The sequence below is a fragment of the Sminthopsis crassicaudata genome, chromosome 3, assembly GCF_048593235.1.
Source record: "Sminthopsis crassicaudata isolate SCR6 chromosome 3, ASM4859323v1, whole genome shotgun sequence".
Classification (NCBI taxonomy): domain Eukaryota; kingdom Metazoa; phylum Chordata; class Mammalia; order Dasyuromorphia; family Dasyuridae; genus Sminthopsis; species Sminthopsis crassicaudata.
Genome location: NC_133619.1, coordinates 382,581,094 through 382,606,790, shown reverse-complemented (window position 1 = coordinate 382,606,790; position 25,697 = coordinate 382,581,094). Strand labels below are relative to the sequence as shown.

The following is a 25,697-nucleotide window of genomic DNA, read 5'->3' as shown; positions in this document are numbered from 1 at the left end:
GATAACTATCAACAGAAATGAATAAATGAATGATGAAAAGTTGCTGAGTTCAGTTATACATATGTTGAGTTTTCAATGCCAGTGATATATTTTTGTGGAGATAGTTATCAGTCAGTTGGAAATATCTAGAGATAGGTTGTTAGGATTACTAGGTGAGAACTCAGGTTGTCTGGACAATGACAAGGTGAGAATTCAGGTTGTCTGGACAATTACAAGGTGAGAACTCAGGTTGACTTGATAGTTCTCTGGCTCAGATTATAAGAGGAGCAAGCTCATTGGTTGGAGTACTTCTTCCCAGAAGCCCTTGCATTATCCCACAGAAGGATTACAACAGAGAGACGATCAGAACTTTACAATAGGTCATAACTAAATAATGAAGACTTATGTATAATAGTCATAATACAGTGGAATTGAATGAGATTGCTAAAAATAAATGAGTATAAAGAAACAAGAAAAAGCAAAGCTCTGGAGAAAACATCAAGGCAGTAGAACATCAGCAGTAACAACCAGAACAGTTAAAGGAGACAGAAAAAGAGCAGCTATTGCATTATGAGAAGAAGAATGAGAGGATGATGTTGCAGATGCCAAGAAAGTACAGAGCACAAAAAGGAATAAGTCATCAGTAGTATATAATGCTAAAATACTAATTAAAAAGTATGAGGAAAGGCTGTAGGACTTGGCAAGAAATCAGTAGTCCTCTTCAAGAGACAAGTTTTACTGGGATTTGGGTGATAAAAGTAGATTACATGTAATTGACTTTAATGGTAAAGATGTGGAAGAATAAATGGTAAATTAAGGGAGCTGCTATGTTGTGATATGGTTTTCATTTTACCATAGGATCTCAGATTTAGAGTTGGAGGACTCTTAAAGATAATTCAGCTTAAACTCTTCCTTTTACATTGTTTTACTCTGGATTTGGAATAGCTGAAAATGAATAACGAAGGAAGCAAGGTCACAGAGGAGACAGAAATTGGGTAATCAAGAACACAGGTGAAGGCAAGGAAAGAACCATCATTTTCTGAGACTTGAAAATAGAAGAGGAATTGGATGATGATCAGTAAGGCAGGATATTAGTTCATTTACTATGAAAAATGAGGAAATCAGGTGTCAGTTGAATGCTTGGAAATGGGAGTGTTTAAATTATTTGTATTGTAAAGAATGTTAACATGTTGATTAAAAAATATTTGTGAAAAGACTTTTATCTTGAAAGAATAGCTGAGATAAACTAGTATGATGATTCAAAAATCAGAAAAGAAAAAGCAGAAAGGACTTCCCAAGACAAGATTTGGGTTCTATCATGGCAGGAAAGATTAAATTTCAATGAAATGGGGGATTCAATAAGAGCAAAAGGAGTATCATTAAATTATACGATCATTGGAAAATGAAGCTATAACAGTGATAATGGACTTAGATATCAAGTAAAGGCAAATATAGCAGTAATGGGAAACAGTAATACTTATAATATGATCAAAGACATGCTTTTGCTGAAGATATGGTAGAGAACAAGGGAAGAGCTTGTCATTAAGAATTCAAGATTTAGGAGTTACAGCCTCTCAGATTTTCATGAGATCTACTGTCCAAGAATCAGTTCAGAGAGACACTCATCAAATTGGATATAAGGTGAAGACAGAGAAATATTAGAATGCAGTGAGGGCAGGCAGGATCCTCAATACACAAATCTGGAAGAACTGGGTTCAATACCTCCACTAGCTACCTTGCCTTGGACAAATCACTTAACCTCTTTAAGTCTCATAAAAGTATGAGCTGTTATGACTTCTAAAATTCTATCTACTCTTTGTAAGAGGTTAAATTAAACCCAAATATTTTATATACATTATAGTTCCAGTAGACCTTCCCTTCCCCCTCCCCAATCAAATTGTGACAGCTTCTAAACTCTGTCTTCATGTTTCACCTAATTATCATAACTTTGACTACAGTGGTATGTTATCAGTAAAATGAATGGTGCCATGTTTCCCAACCAGGCAAGATAGATGCATTTTAATAGCCATCTGGCTGTCAAGCATATCTGGATAGGGTTGAGGCGTTAGTTTGAAGGTTGTGAAAGCATTTGCAGATTTTCATACCTAAAATACATTCAACCTCTTACTGTCCCTTTAGCAGGGGACATTTTAATGCCTTTTTATTCTAATTGCCAACTAGAACAGATTTTCTATTGCTTTTCTCACCTATAAGGAAATCGGCGATCTCAATTAAGATAGAAACAAAAACATCTGAATAGACATTTGACTGTGATGAATGACAATTTTTCGTGGTTAAGATCAAGCATTTCCAGTTCTGACTAGTATCAGGACACAAACATACTGTGCTGCTTGTTCTTTAGAACATGGGGGTTGGGTATGAAAACCATACACTCCCTGCTGGCAAATGGGTTTCCCTTAAATATAAAATTGGTCACAGGCACTTTGCCATCCTGTGGTTACTTTGTACCTTGACTACCTTTCCACATTTAATAGTGACCTTCAACATGTTCATGACATCCTGAACTTTATTCCAACTTTACTTAACTCTTCTTTCTTGGTTCTTCCCTATCCCCTAGAATTTAATGCTTTCTTCATCATCCCACTTTTTTTAATGAATTATCCTCATCAATTAGATACAGACTTGTGCCTCCCATCCCAATCAGCACTTCTTAACTGTGAGCAATGAACGTACTTGTCCTAGAGCCTGATCACTTAAAGCTCTAGCTTGACTAGAATTTTGCTATTCTTCTTCAGCTTCAAAAAATTTCCTAGAAATGAAAAGAACCTAATCATTTTCCCCCAATCTGAATTCAAACTTATAAGACTAAATTCTTTCTTTTTTTATTAACGCTTTTTATTTTTAATACATATTCATATGTAATTTTCAACATTCACTCTTGCAAAACCATGGATTGCAAATGTTTTTTTTTTACTTCCTTTCCTCCCACCCTTTCTCCTAGACAGCAAGTAATCCAATATGTCAAACATATGCAATTCTTCTATCCGTATTACAATTATCATGCTGTACAAGAAAAGTCAGAGAAAAAAAAAAAAAGAGGCAGAAAATAAAATACAAGCAAACAACAACAAAAAAGTGAAAATACTTTAATGTGATCCATACTCAGTCCCCACAGTCCTCACCCTCTCTCTGAGTGTAGATGGCTCTCTTTATCACAACACTAGTGGAACTTTCCTGAAATCACCTTGTTATTGTAAATAACCATATCCATCACAATTGATCACCATATAACCTTGCTGTTACAATGATCTTCTGTTTCTACTCACTTCATTTATCATCAGTTCATTTTCCAGGCCTCTCTGAAATCATCCCACTAAAATTTTTTACAGAACAATAATATTCCATAACATTCATATACCATAATTATTCAGCCATTCTCCAACTGGTGGGATTCTACTTGATTTCCAATTTCTTGCCACTGCAAAAAGGGCTGTTACAAACATTTTTGCACATGTGAGTGCTTTCCCCATTTTTATGATCTTTTGGGGATACAGTACCAGTAGAGACACTGCTGGTTCAAAGGGTATGCATAGTTTATTAGTTCTTTGGACATAATTCCAAATTGCTCTACAGATTGTATGAATCAGTGTACAACTCTACTAACAATGTATTAATGTCCCAATTTTCCCACATCCCTTCCAGCATTCATCATTATCTTTTCTTATCCTCTTAGCCAATCTGACAAGTGTACATTGATATTTTGGAGTTGTCTTTACTTGCATTTCTCTGATCAATAGTGATCTAGAGCATTTTCTCATATGACTATAAATTATTTTAAATCTTCATCTGAAAATTGTCTTTTCATATCCTTTGATCATTTATCAATTGGAGAATAGCTTCAGTTCTTATAAATTTGAATCAGCTCTCTCTCTATTTTTTGAATGAGGCCTTTATCAGAACCCTTTGATGTAAAGCTTTTTCTCAGTTTATTGCTTCCTTTCTAATCTTGTCTGCACTGGTTTTGTTTGTTCCAAACCTTTTCAATTTAATCTAACTAAAATTATGCATTTTACATTCCACAATATACTCTAATTCATTTCTGGCCACAAATTCCTTCCTTCTCCACAGATCTGAGAGGTGGACTACCCTTTGTTCTTCTATATGGTATCACTATATCTAAATCAGGAACCCATTTTAACTTTACCTGAGTATAAGGTATTAGGTGTGGGTCAATGCCCAATTTCTGCCACACTAATTTCCAATATTCCTAACAATTTTTGTCAAATAGTGAGTTCTTATTCCAGAAGCTGTTTGAGTTTATCAAACACTAGATTACTATAGTCATTGATATTATGTCTTGTGAACCTAACCTATTCCTCTATTTCTTAGCCAATACCAAATGGTTTTGATGACCCCTACTTTATAATATATTTTTAGGTCTGATACAGTTAGGCCACTTTCACTTGCAATTTTTTACATTAATTCCCTTTAATTTCTTGATCTTTTCTTCTTTCTTATTTTTTTTTTAGCTCTGTAAAATAATTTTTGGGGAGTTTGAGTGGTATCACACTGAATAAATAGATTAATTTAGGTAGCATTGTCATTTTTATTTTATTAGCTTGTCCTATCCATGAGCACGTGACTTTATTTGTGTGGAAAATGTTTTGTTTGTAATTGTTTTTATACAGTTCTTGACTTTGCCTTGGCAGGTTGACTCCCAAATATTTTATATTATCTATAGTTATTTAAAATGGAATTTTTCTTTGTATCACTTGCTGCTGAACTTTGATGATAACATATAAAAATACTGATGATTTATGTTGATTTATTTTGTATCCTATAACTTTGTTAAAGTTATGAATTGTTTCTAGCAGTTTTTTAGTTGATTTTCTAGGATTTCCTATGTGTACAATCATGTCATCTGCAAAGAGTGACAATTTGATTTCATCATTATCTACTCTAATTCCTTTAATCTCTTTTTTCTCTTATTGCCAAAGCTAACATTTATAATACAATATTAAGTGGGAATGGTGCTCAAGGTTAAGAAATCCTGACTTAGAAGTTAGAGGAATTATGTTCCAGGAAAAAAAATGAATATTTAAGATAAATATTGTTATTGATGATTAAAATCTGCTTTACAATCTTAAATATCATAGATTAAATAAAATTAACAAAATAGAATATACTTGGAGCTGGTAGTTAGTGGTTAGAAAAAAGTCATCAATGAATGATAAAGTCATTATTGTTGTTCTTTTTATCAAGTATATGTCAAAGATAGTTTTGTTTTGTGGAGATTGATCTACTGCATCTATTCCATCGTGGGTATGCATTGATACAATTACCATCTCTATTACACTTCTCAGAAAGTTAAGGCCATGGATCTGTAGGATAACATTGGTAGAATCTTTCTACTTGTAGTAGAAAGGACACTGGATTTAGAATTGAGACTAAAATTAAAATCTGGATTCAGACACTTGGAATTTATGTATGTACTATACAAATAATTTGAGGAAATAACCTGACAAATCTTGTAAATCAATATAAATATAAATTATTATGATATTCTATAATACTGTGTGATGTTCTCTTCTTAGAAGTATATCTTTGTTATTCTGTAGTTTTAAGTCCTAAAGGCTCTCCCATTCTATGTGTCTCTACCAGGTAAGTATTCTATGAAACTCTGATCACAGTGGGTTCATCATAAGAATTTCTGGATTATCAGATTGACAAATAATAAACAGGGAAATTCTAGCTATTAAGCTATGAAGCTAATCAACAACATAGTAAGGAGCTACTGAATTTCTACCAGTTTCTGGGAAGACTTTTTGATAAATAGTTTTTAGGAAGATAAGGCTTACCTAAGCCTATTTTCTGCATGTAAGGACACCTCAGGAGATACACCTGATTTCTCTTATATCCTCTGGTTTCTTAGTAGTTATATTTCAAGTTATTATGGGATCCCTCTAACTCCTTCAAGTGTTTTTGAACTTTAGGTACATGAAATAGAGAAAAGAGTGATCAAATCCTTTCACTCTACCCCATCCCCATATGCTAGGTCTTATTGATTCTATCCTTATAAAATCTTTCATATACTCTCCTTTTTATTCTGTAAATTGTCTATAATTGTTTGCATGTTGTCTTCCCCATAGATTATGAGCTTCTTGACAGGGATTGTTTTTACTTTTGTGTCCCAAATTTTTGCACAGTGCCTGGCACATTTTAGGAGCTTAGGAAATGCTGGTTGTCTTGACTTCATATAAAAGAGTATGTTTTAGATAGTGAATTGCATATTATAATTTGTTGTTCTTATTCAATATATCGAATTCTTCATAAGCCCAACTAGCGATTTCTTTTTACAACTACCAAAGTGGTTTGTCATTTCATTTTCTACCTCATTTTATAGGTGAGTAAGCTGAGGCAAAATTAAATGATTTGCCCAGCATAAAGCTAGTAAATGTATGAGGCAAGTTTTGAACTAGTGTATCTTTTTCCAGGTGTGACATATTACCCACAGAGCCACTTAGCTGCATCATTATTGTAATAAATTAAGTATTGGAGTACTTCATTTCTGTTATTTTAATGGGTGTAGTTTTTTTTTTAAAGCAGAAGTTCTTAATCTTTGTTTGTGTGTGTGATGGTTTTTCTGGCATTCTGGTGAAGCCTATAAATTCCTTTTCAAATTAATGTTCTCAAAGGCATAAAAAAGTACAAAAAAATTACAAAAGAAACTAATTGGTTTGAAATAATTTTCAAAAACTTTTTTTTTTAATTTCATGAACTCAATGTAATGACCTCAGATTCAAAGATTCAAAGTATGTTTTCTATGTAGTGGTCTAAGAATGATAATCAGGGTGAGTAACACACCATGGAAAAGTAAACCTTTAATTGTGTAGCTGCATTTTTTTACAATTCAAAAATAAAAGATAAACTAGGGACCTTGGTGTTAATGTGTGAGAAAACAACTATACAACCAAAGCATTTCATTCAAGAGAAGGTAGAAGTCTTGGTTTATGTTGGGGAGGGGAGATATTCAAGCAAGGAAGAAGGAATCATTCTTTTTGGCCACAGTTAAATACTATAGATTGGTATATCCCTTTGATGAATCCAGAGTCATAGCTAAAACCCCCATAGCTTACATGATGATTTTAGGTGATCTGGCAGAGATATGGCTTCTTCAAGGGTCCTTCACCTGGATATAAAGGATATTGGCCTAGAATTGTCAGCAGTCATTTTTTTTCTACCTTTGGCCACCAAAAGTACTGGGTGGTAGTATATAAAGTTTTAAAAAAAACTAGCATGGCTGACTGCTAGGTTGTCATTGTAGAAGTGTAGCCCTATCCATCCATCAAACTTCTGTAGGGAATTCCCTAGGAAGAACTCAACTTCAAGGTCTTTTGAAAATTGACATTCACCCTTCTACCCTCTCTATATCTCCTCACCCTCCCTTGACCCAGGATTGGATGTGCCATTTGGAATGAAGACAAATGGTCTTTTAGCTAGCAGATCAACTCTGTCTGTTTTTTTTCACTTTTATGATCTATAAGAGGGTTTTCAGAGAAGCTGATGGCTGAATGTTGAAATTTCTTTCTTTTTCTTTTTTTTTTTTTTTTAAACTAGTATATCTTCCCAATAATTTCAATGTCTTGATTAGAAGTAGAGGTGAACTGGTTTAAGTTTAGTAGATTTATACTAAAATATATGTGTGTGTGTATATACACACATACACATAAGATATACATATATATATATATATATTTCTATCATATATATATGATGTGTATAAAATTTTTCTAATATTTTATTTATTTAATAAATGTTTTACTTTTTTGTTCCATTTATCTAGTTTTTAAAGAGGCAAGTTTAGGTGGCTTCATAACTATCTATTTCATCCTCATTTAATTTTTCATTTAAAAATTTGGATACCATACAATTTGGTGTATCTGTTTATTTTTGTTATTACTTCAGTTTCTATGTTATCTCTTTAGCAAGATATAGTTTCCTTCAATCCTTAATTATCTCAATTGTTGCTTTTTCTTGAGGTCGAGATTACAACCTTTGTTGATTTTGTTTTTTTGATTTTGTTGTTGTTTGTTTGTTTTACTTAGGTGAAGCATAGTAGATTCTTTTCTATCCCTTTACTTTTATCCTATTGTGGTTCTGTGCTTTTTGTAATCAGTGTACTTTAGGATTTAGGTTTTCAATCCATTCTGTTATCTGCTTCTGTTTTATGAGTGAGTTCATCCCATTACCATTAAAAAAGTGTTTTGTTTTTATGTACAGCCTCCCGCAAGCTGTCTTTTTTTTTTTTTTTTTTAAATCATCCTCCCCTTCTCTAATCCTTTTCTTCACCTCCTTCCTTGTAGGATAAAATAGGCTTCTATACCCAATTAAGTATGCATGTGATTCCCTTTCTTATCTAATTTCAAAGAGAGTAAGGTCTAAGCACTGCCCACTAAGCCTCCCAAATCTTTTCCTTCATTGTAAAAGAATTTCCTACTTCTTTTACCAGAGATAATTTACCCCCATTATATTTCTCCCTTTCTTCTTCTCCCAGTCTATTGGCTTTTTTCTCATCCTTTAAATTTTATACATCTATTAGTATTTTAAATGTTCCAGAAATATATATTTTTTGAATTAGCAATTTTCCTATTTGATAAATAGACTTTGAAGTTTGGCATGGATCAATTTGCAATGGCAGGTGGAATTTGATTATTAGATGACAATATCATCAAGGTTTAACATCACCCTTTAATGCAAATGTCATAATGTAACATAATTACATCCTTTATTCTTTAAGTATTAACACAAAGCTTGGTTTTAAAGACAAGGTATGAAAATGTGTCTCTCTTCTTTTGCAGAAGTGGGTTTCTGTAAGTATTGAACATCAAACTTTAAGTTGGACTCAATTGATATGTTTATGAGTTTAGCTAAACTATTTTCTTTCTTTTTACAAATAAAAATAAACATATCAATAAAAATAGAAGAAAAAAAAGTGTTAGGCTTTCTCCATTGTCACTCCACTGTTGCCAGTCAATATAGAACTTAAAAGAATAAATAAATAAAAAACCTGTAGGCTGCAGCAATCCCTGAGAGAAATTTGATCATGAACAGTTTATCAGCAAACTTGTTTGGCCAATACAAAAATCAGGAAGATTGATTATGCTGCTAGGAGAAAGGACAATTTTTAGAACCAATTATTTGTTTCCAGAAAGGCCTTACAAGTACCTAGAATATAATTAATTCTTCATAGGTTGGATCCTTCTTTTTTTGGAGCACTATATTCAGGTTCATTACGGATTTCCCAGTTGGAATTCCAGAAGATGATATGAGTTTTTCCTTGATGCTTGACCAAGTATATTAGTAAAGAGAGAAGGAAGGTAGAATTTTGGTCTTCTATAAGACAAAAATGTGGATTCTTAGATCCTAAGGTAATGAAGCTTCCAAGTATTGATTATTAAAGAAAATTAGCAAGAGAGAACATTCATGAAATAAAAATATCTTAGTTCTAAACTGAAAGATTAGACAAAAAGTAGGTAAAAAAGATATTCCATCAGTAGATAAATCTCAATATTAAGCAAGCAAGAAAATATTATAGAAGAAACAAGGCAACGGTGAATGACAATTATGTCTGATAGATTATATCAGATTTGTGAAGCTTTATTAGTTGAGTCTCACAATGATCCTGTGAGTTAGGTACTAGAAGTGGTATTTTATCTATTTTATAAGGCAGGAGAGTGACATTCACAAAAGTTAAGTGACCTGCTCAAGGTAACACATTTGGGGACCATACATTGAGTATTTAAACCCAAGTTTTCATGACTTCAAATAGTGACTACTCACTTTGAAAACAATCTTGTGTATCTTTAGTATAAGGTCAGAATGGCCTCATTTGATAGTAATATTACTTTAAAAGAAAATTACATACAAAAAAATTCAATTCCATTTGCCAAATTTCCCACCCAATTTTATTGAAAATTTCCTGAAGTTATCCTTTCCAGCATTTTGATTGGAAAGTGATTGATTTAAAATTGATTAGTCATGTAAATAAAAAGAGAAAAGCATATACTTGAGGCAATCAAAATAATATGCAAATAATGTGCAAATTAAGTGTTAAAAATATGAAGGAGTGAAGCTAAATTTTGCAATCAAGGAACATTTGCAATTAGTCAGCTTATTTTTCATAAGATATATAGTATAGAACTTGTCCTTTTAAATTTTGACAAGTATCAATTGATGCATAAATTTTTTTAAAAAATATGAATAATATAAATGAAAACCCTATATGCTATGTCTGGCTAAGTGTTATTTGATCTAAGAGAGCCAGCAATTAATTATTTGTAAGGGTGAATTTGTTTTTGATCCCTTTGTCTATTTTTATCAGTCTCTGAGTGTATTTCATTTTTCAGAATAAACAATATTTTGACACAAGATAAATGTGAACTTGATACTTTATACATGTTCCATGAGTGTGGGGCTTGCTTTTAGATCATATAAAGTAGAGCATCTTGAAAACTGCTTTTAAAATATTCCAAATATACCAAAATGTTAAAATACTTAATCTTTTGCATGATTTGCTATCTTTGAAGCACAAAAGGAAACATTCAAAGCACCAGGAACTGAATTATTGGGGCAATACCTAAATTAGACCTTCTTCCTGAAGGCATTATTTCTAAAATAAATAAATTAACTGTACCCTCTTTTTGAATAAATTATTTTCATCCACATAGTATAATCTATCTTTCACAATGTATTATATACACAGTAGGCAAATAATTATATACATAAAAGGCAAATAATATTTATTGAATGCATAAATGAGTGAGTGAATGAAAGAAATGAGGAATGAGTTCCAATCATCATTATAGAATGCAATTTTTTCAATTTATAGCAGCTTCTTTCAGATTGTCATTGAGATAACTCCCAAGAAATAGTAAAAACATCAGGATTCTAGACACTCTAGATTTTTTTTGTATTATTGCCACCCCTATGCCAAACAGAGTAGTTATTCTGATTCTGTCAGTCAAGAAAATGGCTAGATATTGACTAAGCATCCACAAAGGTCCATGGCACATATATATGTAAAGTTCTCTTTGGTTCGGTTTCCTTGGGATCTCTGGGAGCAGCCTTCATTTCAGTTCAGTAATCACCACAAGTGCAGCCAGATGTTAAAAGTCCAAATCCTTTATTGTCTCTTTCAAAGTCCTATCTTCTTCACTTGGGGCTCGGCTAGTTTTCTGGAGACCTGCCAGAGTCTTGCTTTCAATGTAGAAGCAAAGGAAGAGAGTCTGCCACCACAGTGTTGATGAAGATGGAAATGAATAGTCCAAGGGCTTGTGCTTCAGCCTCCAGCCTTCGGTCTTCTCTGGACTCTGAATGAACCTAGCTGAGTTTGTCTGAGTTTATATGTTCTCTCATCATAGATGTGAATCTTGTAGAACTATATTAAGTACTAAGTACATGTACTGAACCTAGAGAACTTAATAAGCACCATGCTAAACAACCATTGTCTTTATCAATTCCATTGATAAGCATCTTGTAAGAATCCTTGTTTCAAATTTAGAGTTCTGGCCCATAACATACATATATATATATATATAGACACAGTGTTCTAACATACATATATATATATATATATATATATATATATATATATGTATATATATATACATATATATATATATATATATATATATGTATATATATATATATGTATATATATATACATATATATATATATATATATATATATATATATATATATATACATATATATATATATATATATATATATATATATATATATAGACACAGTGTTCTCTCTGGCCATGAAAGTCTTTAGCAGAATTTTTGAATTCTCTATTCCAAAGCTTCCTAGGATTTTCTAGTGTCTTATAAAGATGTAAAGTTGTTAGACCTAATGAACCAACCACACTTAGGCAATGCTAATTATCCAAAAAGGTGAACTCAAGTCCTGATCAATCACTGCAGAACATAGAGATGAAGTATATGGCGTTCATTCTTTATTATTAGACTTCAGATAGATCTGCCTTTCTCATTTTTCTCTTCAAGTTAGTGCTGCTGCTTCTTCTCCTCTTCCTCCTCTTCCTCCTCTCCCTCCTTGTCTTTCTCCTCCTCCTCCTCTTCTTCTGAATTTTTTTTCTCTTTTTTCTCTTTCCCCTCTTCCTCCCCTTTTTTCTTTTTCTTCTTCTTCTTTTTTTCTTTATCTTCATCATCATCTTCTTTGTCTTCATCTTCTTCATCATTATTATCACCATTTTCTTCTTCATTTCTTCATCTTCTTTCTTCTTCTTCAAAAAATCAAACTCTAAACTTTTAGGACTCCAAAAGACAGGAATTTGACTAACCATTAAAGAAAATAATGAAGACATCTGTTAGTTGTTGGACATTTCTTAATTAAAACTCCAAAAAGTGATTTGGAGTATTTGCAATATAGTGAACCTCATGAATATTGCTATGCCTCTGAGTACCAAAGATGTTACAAGTTTTCACTATAATGCACATACTGAATCCTAATAGCTCTCAGTGAAACATTATACCATAATTTACTCAAGATTGGGCAGTCTTAAAACATATGTTCACAGATTATTTTGCATATTATGAAAATGAACAGCAGAAGTTATTCACAGATTTAAATCTCACAGAACTGATTCGATCCTTGTTTGTTTTTTGTTTGTTTGTTTGTTTTGTTTTGTTTTGCTTTTTGTTTTTTTGGTTTTCTTTTTTTTTTTCTTTTTTTTTTGGTTTTAGTAAGCTGTGGCTTTTAGGTAAAGGTTCTAAAGCATATATGACTATGCCAAATCTCAAGTTGTCTTAAGGAAGCTTCAGCATTTTAATAAAATATCAAAAAGATAATATTGTATCTTTAGCCCCTCTCCTTTAGCAATAAAATAATCCTTTTCTAACATAAACTTTCCTGACATTAGCTTTATCATTACAATGACTTTGGCAAGAGTGACAAAAATATTGATAATTTAGGGAATTGGCTTTCCTTCTTATTAAGTTTAAACTATTTCTGGAAGGTTCTAAAAAGAAGTCTTTTTCTTTTATAAACTTTGCCTTTATGTTGCCCAGACAGTATCAAGAATTTCTTCATGATATCTTTATAATAGGTTATTCATGCTCATCAAATATTAATAGATTTGTTATATGTGATTTATGCAGGTTATCAAATTACAAATAATTCATATTCAATAAAATATAAAATATATCAGTTATCATCATGTTTAAATGATTACAGAATTTTATCTCTGTAGAAATTCCCCTTCCTTCCTTGTTAGGATTCTTACAAGGTGCTAAGTCACTGGAATGGATAGAGACAGTAATTATCTAATTTAGCATGGTACTTAACAGTTGTCTAGTTCAGTAATATATTTACTAGAATTCCATGAGATTCACACCTTTAAGAGAGCATACTTTTAAGAAGCTCCCACAAGCCCAGGAGTACCCACAAGCCCCTTCTCTGGGAGGATATAAGGAGCCAGGATTCAGTGGGGAGGATTCTGGATTCAATCAAGGAGAGGATTTCTGGGGAGAATTTCAGGAGACATTGGAGAAGAGGACTTGGAAGATTCAGGGCCAAAGAGGACTTTGGGAGATTTACAACTAGGATTGACTTCTGGGAAACTCACAATCCCACACTCTTGGAGGCGGAGTCTGATCCATTCCCACTTCAACTTCTGTGCTGGCTGGAGACATTCGAACAGACTCTCAGGAACCAAAGAGAGAGGAAGGCCTCTATTAAAGCTAGCTGAGCCCCAAGTGAAGGAGACAAGACTTGAAGGAGAAAATAAAGGATCTGGCAACAAGCATTTGGAAAGAAACAGTAAGGGACTTTAACTGCTGGCTGCATTTTGGGATAAGTGAACTGAAACTAAGGCTACCTCCAGAAGCTTCCCAAGAGACCTGCCCCCAAGAGAAAGAATGTATTTCATAGAAACAGAACATCACACTTCCTTATAACTTAGAATATAGATTCATAAGCTGCTATGACCAAAAATAGTCATTACCTGGTAATTAACTCCCTGATGATTATATTTTATTAATTAGCTAGGATGGTATTGAGTAAGGTACGGGAGAGAAGATATGTAGTTTTTGATGGACCAGTACTCTAACATTTTCTGTCTTCATGATACATGTTTGAATTCAAGCCCAATGTCAAAATCTTTTATTTCCCAAGTTCAGCTCCATGGTCACAGTGAAGTTTGGGAGACAGAAACAAAGGCAGGGAAAGACAGACAGAGAGACAGAGAAATAGAAAGAGACAGAAAGAGAGAGAGAGAAGGAGAGGAACAGAAAGAGGGAAAGGGAGAGGGGGAAGAGACAGAGAAGGAGAAGAAGAGGGGGAGGAGAGGGAGAAGGAGAGGGAAAAGGAGAAGGAGAGGAAAAAGGAAAGGGAGGGAAAGAATAACAGGGAGAGGGAGAAGAAGAGGAAGAGGGAGAGGAGAGAGAGGTGAGAGGAGAGAGAAAAGAGAGAAAAAGAGAGAGAGGAGAGACAGAGACAGAGACACACAGAGAGAGACACAGAGACACAGAGAGAGAGAGACAGAGACACACACAGAGAGATAGATAGAGAGAGAGAGAGAGAGAGTCAGACAATCAAACAAAGGGAATAAAGGAAGGAGGGAGGAGAGAGAGATAGAGAGAGGGAGAATACTACCTGAAAATTCAATTAAACAGATGGAGTGGCATTGTAGGCATGCAGTTTTCTAGTCATCTTCGCAATATGTTTTTATGTTAGCATTTTGCTGTCCAAACTGTCAACTGTTTTAAATATGTTAATTAATAACTTTGCTGTGCATGTGCCCTGAAGCCTTTAAAAACAAACAAAAAATGCTAAAAAAGTTAATCATGTAGAAAAATCAATTTTCACTCATTGCTTAATCCATGCTTTCCTAATAATTCAGAAACCCATCTTCATGCAATAGGCCTTTACTTACACTTTAGAAAGAGAACAGATATAAAATGCACAATTTCTAAGATTGTATCTTTCTGGTCTAATTAAAGAGTCAGCATTATTCATTGCTCTTTTTCTTTTGCATCACTGGGGTATATATATATGATGCAAATGACAGATATAGCTAATATCAACCCTAAAGTAGTAGTGGGTTTCCATTCAACAGAAAATTCATCAACCATTCTTCATGATAATTACCAAGACTATGATATAAAATGACTTAAAGAATCACCATCATCTTCATCTTCATCATCATTGCCATCATCATTATTGTCATCATCATTATTTATATAGTACTTTAAAATTTGCTAAGTATTCTCATCCTTCCTGAGCTTCAGAGATATCATTAGTCAGGTATAGTTTATTTTTTAAAACTATTCTCTGTTTTACCTCTGTTTAAATTTCCGGATTCAAATTGCATTTACTTTGTCTGCAAAGTACAGAAATAGTTAACTAAATAAATGATTTAGTCATTTAAATAATCTTCATCATGGGGATTGGGAAAACTGGGACACTAAAACATTGTTGGTAGATTTGTGAAACGATCCAACCATTTTGAAGAGCAAGTTGAAACTATGTCCAAAGGACGGTCAAAATTGTGTATACTGTTTGATCCAGCAGTGCCCCTACTGGACCTGTATCCCAAGGAAATCATAAAGAAGGTAAAATGACCTACGTGTACAAAAATATTTGCAGCAGCAATTTTTGTGATAGCAAAGAATTGGAAAATGAGTAGTTGCCCCTCAATTCGGGAATGGCTGAATACATTGTAGCATATAAAGGTAATGGAATATTTTTGTTTTATAAAAATGATGAACAAGCTGATTTTAGAAAGGCCTGAAAAGATTTATACAAAATGATGCTGAGTGAAATAAAAAGAACCAGGAATGCCTTGTACACAATAACAGCAAGAATGTGCAATGATCAAGTATGAAAAATTTGGTTTTTCTCAGTGGTTCAGTGATCCAAGGTAATACCAATAGATTTTGGATAGAAAATGTCATCTGAGTCCTGAAAAAGAACTACAGAGATTGAATGTAAATCAACACATGATGTGTTCAATTGTTTTTTCTGGCTTTTTTTTTCTCTCCATTTTTTTTTTCCCTTTTGATTGAATTTTTGTCTCCCAACATGATTCATAAAGCAATGTGTATTAAAAATAAATAAGCAAATCTATAAAATAAACTTAGATGAAGCACACATTCTAGATATAGTGGCATCATGTAGATAACATATCTGAGTAATTAAACTATTAGTTGATTAAGCTGAATTGTCTAGTATTTTGATGTCCTGTGTATTATCTTCACGTCTTAATTGCTTAAATCTTCTTTTTAATTGTTATTTTATCAACCAGAATGTAACACATTTATTAGTGAAAAGGCTTGGAAATGTGTTTCAATATCTGATTTTGCAATTGAGGAAATTGAGACAAGAGAGGTTATTACATATAGACATGTAGCAAAATCTAAAGTTCCTTCCACAAGGCCAAGGGCTTTGTTGTTGTTGTTGTTGTTGTTGTTTTCTCCATAAATATGAATCAGTTAAATATCAAGAAGCTTCATAATCTAGGATGAGTCAATATGAATAACAATCAATTCACAAAATAATTTATTATACTTTTTCATTTAAATAATAAATAAAAATAATTCAATGTATTTTGAAGTTATTTATGTGTAGGAACCTGTATAGTATATTTGAAATTGTTATGATGACTATTAAGTAGAAAAATATTGTTTTGGCTAATATGTAAAATATTCACCATCTTTATTATGTAGTTCTGAAGACAACCAACATTTAACATCTTTTGAAAAAAAACTTTTTTTCAGAATTAAATTTTCATAAGTCTTTAATTTTTTTTTTTAACATTTGGGCTTGTTTGGCATATTAACTCCATTTCCCAGCATCTTCAGAATTTATATTCCTGTTTTTGAAAATATTTACAAAAATGTTCTCTTTGAAGACTTTTCATCTTAGTATAAAACAGATGTGCACTCATCCCAGGAGCATAAGATATTCACCCAAACTGCCTCTCAGAAATACCTAGGGGCTTAATTCACTTTCTAACTGAAAAAAAAATGAGTATCAGTTATGGTTTTGTTGTAACCTATTAATGTTTTGTTACAATGGCAAGTTTTGAAAAATAATTTTCTATTAAGAAGAAGTACATTTACTATTTTTAGTGTATAGATATATATATATAGATATATATATGTATATATCTATACATATATAGATATGCATATATCTATATATATCTATATTTATATACTATTAATGTTAGTAAGAAGCTCAGCATAGAGTTGATAGAATTTGTCCCATATTTCACATTTATAGTTAAAGAGCTAAAACATTTCATCAGAATATTTGCAAGATCAGGGAATTGAGGACTGAAGTTATTGGAACGATACATCTGAAATCTATGCGGTTCTGTGCTTCCCATTATATAATATGCCCAAGTTTTCACAATTTTATTCCTCACAAGAGATTTTAATATATGTCATTATATTATAGCTCCTCCGAGATAGTAATGGGGCTTTTTACAGATACTATGATCTCAGCACTTAAAATGATAAAAGTAGCCAGTTTAAATCGAGACCATTTAGTGAATTCTTTGTTGAACATTTAATATAAACATATGTTCTCTACAAAAGAGTGATCAATATACTTGCAACATTTACCATTAGAATGTAAGTGTTTGAAAGTGGAACACTGACTTTTCCAAACTTGTTATCTCCCTTAGCACCTAGAACAGTGCTGTTTATGTACAAAGTGATTATTAATTTTGTTGCATTCAACTAAAAAAGGGGAAAAATGATACAGTTCCCAGATTTAGAAAGGTAACACTATGTGAGGATGAAGGGATAAATATGATGTTTTTTGCAAAAATGGAATACATAGTAAAAATGCCAGGAATAGTAAAGAATCAGGCAAGATGCTATGAATTATTATTTTAATCTATAGTGTTTGGAGTGGAAGGATGAGATGGAGGCTGTCCAGTTAAGACTGCCCTGCTTAATATGTTCCACTGGCTCTTTGTTGCCTCTGGAATAAAAAAAAAAAATAATAAAAATTCTCTATTTAACTTTAATGCTCTAACTCCAGCCTGCCTTACAGTCAATAAGCCAACAAGCATCTATGGAATGCTTATTATGTGCCAGACATTGTATTAAGTGTTGGGGATACAAACAAAAGCAAAAAGCAGTGCCTGCCACAAGAAGTATTCAGTCTTATGTAGAAGATAATATGTAAGTAATTATTTTCATACAAGACATCAGTGGGGTAAATAAAAGCAATCTTAAAAGGGAAGACATTAGCAGCTGTGGGATCATGAAATGTCTACAGAAATCAATGCTTGAATAAATCTGAATGAAACCAAAGAAACTGAGAAACAGAGACCAAAGAAGTAGATCTCCCAGTAGGTGATAGCTAGTCAAAAGGCATAGACTTATATATATATATATATATATCTATATCTATATATATAGATATAGATATATATATATAGATATACATACATACATACATATATATATGTATATATATACGTGTATATACGTATATATGTATATGTATGTATATACGTATATATACATATATATATATATATGTATATGTATATATAATATGACAACTATGTGACACAATAGAGTGCCAGGTCTACTATCAAGAGAACTTATTTTCCTGAGTTCAAATCTGGCCTCAGACACTTACTAGTTGTATGATCCTGGAGACTTAATCCTGTTTGCTTCAATTTATTCATTCGTAAAATGAGTTGGAGAAGGAAATGGAAAACTGCTCCAGTAGCTTTGCTGAGAAAGCTCTAAATGGGATCACAAAGAGTCAGATGGTACTGAAAATGACTAAAAAAATAGCAACGACAATTCTATATTTATTTATTCTATGCATGTATGTATTCCTTTTATCACTGATAGCATATAAACATACACACATGTTCATGTATAGAAATGTTTATACACACATATATACATATGTGTATACATATTTGTAAGTAAAATTATAAGTATACATGTTACACAAATACTTATATATTCCTTTTTAAGGATCTTTCAGTTTAAGCCTTTTTATAGTGATAGTAGAGAGATTATTTTATAATGAATATTTCACAATCAAAATTACTTTGTATCTCATCTATGAAATATGTTTTGTTTTTTGTCTTTGCTTTTGAGTGTCTAGCATATGTGGAATTGAAATAAATTTTGATGTCATATGAGACTGTTTCTTTTCCAAGAATTATATATTTTAGGTAATTAAAAAAAAAAAACCTGGCTATTTTGTCCACATCATCCCAATTTGATATTATTAGTCTTATGAAATCTTGCAAATATTCCCACTTACTTATCCCACTGTTTCTCTTTTCAGTTGAGAATGGTTAATACCATATTCAGCCAAAAGTAAAGTAGACCAGATAAATCTGAAAAATAGGCTTGTCCTAGAGACTGTAAGTCACCCACAAATGATATTCTGGTAATGCCACAATTCTTCATGGCAAGGTCTCTGTCATATACCTTTTGTTCATGAGGATTTTAATCTTCAATATAACAGCCACAGGAGCGTTACTCATAAAAAAGCTTTTAAATTTAACATGTCTCATGGAAAATAAAAAGAACCTGCTACGTTTAAAAAAAAAGTTGCTTTTGTGCTAGCTTAGAGCTTTAACTTTCCTGTCTTTAAAAATACATGGAAGATTAAACAGTACTAAGAACAATTGAATGAATGATTGCTTACTAAAAAAGTTTCCTTTTATGTACAAATCCTTTTCATATCCTTTTACTTTAGTTGTCTTTATTAAAGAATTCTATAGATAAGATTAAGTAGGAGTAGGAGTAATCAAACCGTCATTACTAATGTCTTTTTTTTTCTTTTTTAAAAAGTCATATTTGGTGTTCAACTGTAATTATTCTCACAATGACCTCCTATGATGGCTTTTTAGCATGATGCATCTTAAGCCTCTTATGATTCATTTGTCTTGAGATAAACTCATTGACTGAACCAAAAAACAAAAAAACAAACAAAAAAAAATAGACAAAGTCTACATGTTCCCTCTTTTCTTTTATTTTGCAATTTTTCCTCCCATCATGGTATATCACATGCTTAGCAGAAGTTTTTATTTTTTTTTATAGAACTAGTCTTGTGTAAAATTATTTAAATTGTAGATTCTTTCTTAGAGATTAACTATGATATAATTCATCCTTATTGTAGACTTCTTATAAAGCATATTTTTATCTTCATTCTCATCATCATTTCAAATATCAACTACTTTCGAGTATTTCACCTGTAGCCTCTGGGCCTTCTATACTATCAAAATAACATAGTCCAAACATCTATCCATCCAAAAACTTTTAAGGTATGATTTTTCTATGCCACTATTTCTTTGATGCTATCACTGGAATCAAATTTATTCCAATGAGGACATGTGTAAAACTCACAGTTTAATATTCTCAAGGTTTTTCATTGCTAAGGCTCTCTTTTATTTTTGTTATTTTTTGTTAACATTTTCTCTTTTTTACATTATCATAATTATCCTGAGAATTTCTGTTCTTTGAAAGAGCCATCCTATGTTTGGTAGGAGTATATTTGCTGGAGTACTACAAATCTAAATAAGAGGGCTCTAAATTGAAAAAAAAGCATATGATATCAGGGAGAAAACAATACATTCCATTAGGTATTTAAAGAGTAGTTACAATATAGGTAGATGAATAGTAGTAAAGACAATCAGGAATTCAATGGTGACAAAAATAAAAAAAAGACATGTTAGTAATAAAACATTTCTGATTTTATAACAAATGTACAAAGTACCACTAATAAGCAAGATAAATCTGATATAATAATGAAAAGAGGTAAACTTGATCTGTTCAAATCACCAAGATTTATTAGTATGATAGTTATGACTAAATTTGGCCCTAGAAGGTATGGAATTTTTTTCAAATACTAAATAGGTTAAATTTAGTGAAGTGGAACTACACAGCATATTCAAATATACATGTAAAGAAATCCAAGAACCAAATGGAGGAATCATGGAAAAAGAAACAATTTATTTTGAGTATAAAATAGACCACCTGTTGGAAAAGAAGAAATTGGAGAGTAACTCTGGAAACTGAAAGCACATCTGATAGAAAGGTGTGACAGTATAGGAATATAGGACTTCAATTGTCCTAACATTTACCAAAAATTAGAAGTAATAATCTCATCATGTGAATTCCATCATGTGAAAGATAGAGAGACAAAGCATCTGATTTTGACCAACTAAGAAGAACTCATCCCTGAGATGGAAATGTTGAGAAAATTGGAGCCAAATGACTATTCTATCTTAAATGGAGGAAAGGAATAACATAGTCTGACATGTATCCTAACTTTTTAGCGGTTGTGTTTGAAAGTATTAGGGAAAATAGACAAAAGATTCCATTGTCTTAAAGTCTCCATAGGAAGACAACCTAGTATGATATGAAAATTCTCAATTTCTGCTCATATCCTTTGAGGATTTATAAATTAGGGAATGATAAATATTCTTATAAATTTGACACAGTTCTTTATATATTTTAAAAATGAAGCCTTGGGGCAGAGCCAAGATGGTGGAGAAGATACACACGACTCTGTGAACGTCCTTATTTCCTCACATCCAATTAGATAAATCAGCCTCAAAAATAGTGCTGGACTGATAGATACCACAAGGACTGGAAGCACGACTAACCAGCTGAAGAGAATCTGGAGTTTGAACAGGAAAGGTCAGTTCCCAGGGGAGGAAGAAGAGAGGCCAGCACAGACGGTTGGGTGCTAGTACACTGTGCCAATCACGCTGGGGAGGGCTCTGGGATCAGAGAAGCCACTGAGATAGAATAATCTGGCACAGGCTGTTAGCTCTTCTCTGCTTATAAAACAGCAGTTCAGAAGAGAAATTTAAGCCACTTAAAAAAAAAAATTTAAAGCCAGAGATTGGATCTTCCCAATCCTGGAAGTGACTCAGCAGATCTCTGCACTGTGGGTGCGGCAGACATAGGCTGTCCTGGCTCTCACCTGTGAGTAGTTAAGAGATTGAGAAGTGGGCAGATACGGCCCAAGGCAACACATAGTGCCTGGCTCAGCTGGAGGCTATGGAACTCAGCCCCGGAAGTCCCAGAGAAGCAGAACCTTTGAACTAGGGACCGCGGTTTCTGGCAGACACTTCCAGTTTGAGTGCAGGGGCTTTTCACGTCACCTGCTACTGACATCGACGCCCCACCGGGACGCATAGGCTGGCCTTTGTATCACCTTTACTGTTCAATCTCAAACTTCAGGGAAGCCCTAGGACACAGCGCCCTCACAGCACAATCCTGCGGATCACTTGTGAGGCACCTCCAGGAAGGGGGTGGGGAACTCTCTCCCAGAGCTCTCTCTTAGCTCAGTCGCAGGGGCTGCTGCATCCATCCAGTCTGGGAGGAATCTGGTAAAGAAATAAATAAATAATTTCCTACCTCAGGGACAGACCCCAAAAGATCTTTTAATCATGAGCAAGAAGCCAAAAAGAACTATTGACCCATTCTACACAGAGAAAGAGCGGGTATCCAACCCGAGGAAGTTAACAACAGAGAGACAGCAGATAACAACCTAAAGGGGAATGATACCTGCCCACCATCACATAACTCTCTCCTTGAAGAGACTATTAAAAAGCTAAAAGAGTTTGAAGAAAAATGGGGAAAGGAAAGGGAAGCTATGATAGAGAATAACAACGTTCTGAAATTGGAGTTGGAAAAAATAAAGAATTCACAGGAGATGCAGGGAAACACAATTTGTGAATTAGAAAAGGTTAAAAAATCACAGGAAAGTAGGATTTCTGAATTGGAAAAGATAAAAAAGTCTCAAGAAAATAAAATTTCTGAATTGGAAAAAGAAAATAATTCTCAAAAAAAATTAGGGAAATGGAAAAAAATTCAATAGAGCAAAATAATTCATTTAAAAACTAAATTGGGCATTTACAAAAAGAACTAAAAACTGTGAAAGAAGAAAATAACTCCTTAAAATTCAGGATGGAACAAATAGAAATGAATGTTTCACAGAGAACCCAAGAATCAGTCAAACAAAAAAAAAAAAAAAAAAAAAAAAAAATGAAAAGCTGGAGAATAACGTCAAATACTTACTGGGAAAATCTATAGACCTGGAAAATAGATCTAGGAGAGATAATCTGCGGATCATTGGACTTCCTGAAAACTATGACCAAAAAAAGAGCCTAGATTCTATTTTACAGGAAATTATCAAAGAGAACTGTCCAGAGATAATAGAAACAGAAGGGAAAGTAGATGTGGAAAGAATTCATTGAACTCCTTCTGAAATAGACCCTAAAAAAAGAACACCACGGAATATCGTGGCTAAGCTGCAGAATTACCACACAAAGGAGAAAATCTTGCAAGCAGCTAGAAAAAAAACAATTTAAATACCAAGGTGCCACAATAAGGGTCACTCAAGGTCTGGCTGCCTCCACATTAAAAGATAGAAGGGCCTGGAACCTGATATTCCGAAAGGAAAAAGATCAAGGACTGCAACCAAGAATGAACTACCCAGCTAAGTTTAGCATCTTTTTCCATGGAAGAAGATGGTCATTCAATGAAATAAAGGAATTCTATATGTTTCTAAGAAAAAAAAACCAGACTTAGACAAAAAATTTGATCTACATCCACAAGACTGAAGAGAAACAGAAAAAGGTACACAGAACCCTTGAGAACTGTAACTCTGTTGTGGGTATATAAAAAGTACTCATGGATAATTTGATTTTACTGATATAAAAGAAAAAAAGGGGGGTGTAGTAAAGGGAAGGAGGTCGTTTCAGAAAAAGGGGAAGGAATGATAAAAAGAGGGAAACTACATCCCAGGAAGAGGCATAGAAAATACACCATATCTGAGGGAATTTAGTGAGGAGGAGAATCATTGTGTAAATCTTACTCTCATCAGAATAGGCTCAAAGAGTAAATAATTGACATATTTGTTTTTCAGATAATTTTCTCTCACCTCATTAAAAGGGGGGAGAGGAAAAGGAAAAAGGAAAAGGAGAATAAGTGAAGGGACATGGAGGGAGGGGGGAGGGATACTAAAAAAAGGGAGGGCTGCGCATCACAAGGGGGGTCTATAAATTAAATATCAGGGAAGGGGATCAGGGGTGTCAAGGGAAAAAGCATAATCTGGGGATAATATGATGGCAGGAAATACATAATTAGTAATTTTAACTGTAAATGTGAATGGGATGAACACTCCCATCAAACGGAGACGGATAGCAGACTGGATAAAAAATCAGAACCCTATAATGTGTTGTCAACAGGAAACACACTTAAAGCAGGGAGATACATACAGAGTAAAGGTAAAAGGTTGGAGCAGAGCCTATTATGCTTCAGGTAAAGCCAAAAAAGCAGCAGTAGCTATCCTTATCTCAGATCAAGCAAAAGCAGAAGTTGATCTAGTTAAAAAAGATAAGGAAGGAAACTATATCCTGCTGAAAGGTAGCATAAATAATGAAACCATATGAATACTAAGCATATATGCACCAAGTGGTATAGCATCTAACTTTCTAAAGGAAAAGTTAAGAGAATTACAAGAAGAAATAGACAGTAAAACTATAATAGTGGGAGATCTCAACCTTGCACTCTCAGATTTAGACAAATCAAACCACAAAACAAATAAGAAAGAAATTAAAAAAGTAAATAGAACATTAGAAAAACTAGGTATGATAGACCTTTGGAGAAAACTGAATGGCAATAGAAAGGAATATACTTTCTTCTCAGCAGTTCATGGATCCTATATAAAAATTGACCATATATTAGGACATAAAGATCTCAAAATTAAATGTAGGAAGGCAGAAATAATAAATGCCTTCTTCTCAGACCACAATGCAATAAAAGCTACATTCAGTAAAAAGTTAGGGGTAATTAGACCAAAAAAGTAATTGGAAAATGAACAATCTCATCTTAAAGAATGACTGGGTGAAATAGCAAATTATAGAAACAATTAATAATTTCACCCAAGATGATGACAATGATGAGACATCATACCAAAATCTGTGAGATGCAGCTAAAGCAGTAATAAGGGGAAATTTTATATCTTTAGAGGCTTATTTGAAGAAAATAGAGAAAGAGAAGATTAGCGAATTGGGCTTCCAACTTAAAAAGCTAGAAAAAGACCAAATTAAAAATCTCCAACCAAAAATTAAACTTGAAATACAAAAATTAAAAGGAGAAATCAATAATATTGAAAGTAAAAAACTATTGAATTAATAAATAAAACCAAGAGTTGGTTTTATGAAAAAGCCAATAAAATAGATAAACTTTTGGTTAATTTGATCAGAAAAAAGAAAGAGGAAAATCAAATTGTTAGTCTTACAAATGATAAGGGGGATCTTTCCACCAATGAAGAGGAAATTAGAGAAATAATAAGGAGTTACTTTGCCCAACTTTATGCCAATAAATTTGATAACTTAAGTGAAATGGATGACTTCCTCCAAAAATATAGGCTCCCTAGATCAACAGAGGAGGAGATAAATTGCTTAAATAGTCCCATTTCAGAAGAAGGAATAGAACAAGCTATTAATCAACTCCCCAGGAAAAAATCCCCAGGACCAGATGGATTCACATGTGAATTCTACCAAACATTTAAAGAACAATTAGCCCCAATGTTATATAAACTATTTGAAAAAATAGGGGATGAAGGAGTCCTACCAAACTCCTTTTATGACACAGACATGGTACTGATACCTAAACCAGGTTGATCGAAAACTGAGAAAGAAAATTATAGACCAATTTCCTTA

General features: G+C 32.9%; 1 protein-coding gene across 3 annotated transcripts in view; it reads left to right on the top strand.

Moving 5' to 3' along the window:
• LRP1B (LDL receptor related protein 1B) overlaps positions 1–25,697 on the top strand; it is a 2,473,587-nt gene that overhangs the window by 1,467,323 nt on the left and 980,567 nt on the right. The gene's annotated exons all lie outside the window — the stretch shown is intronic.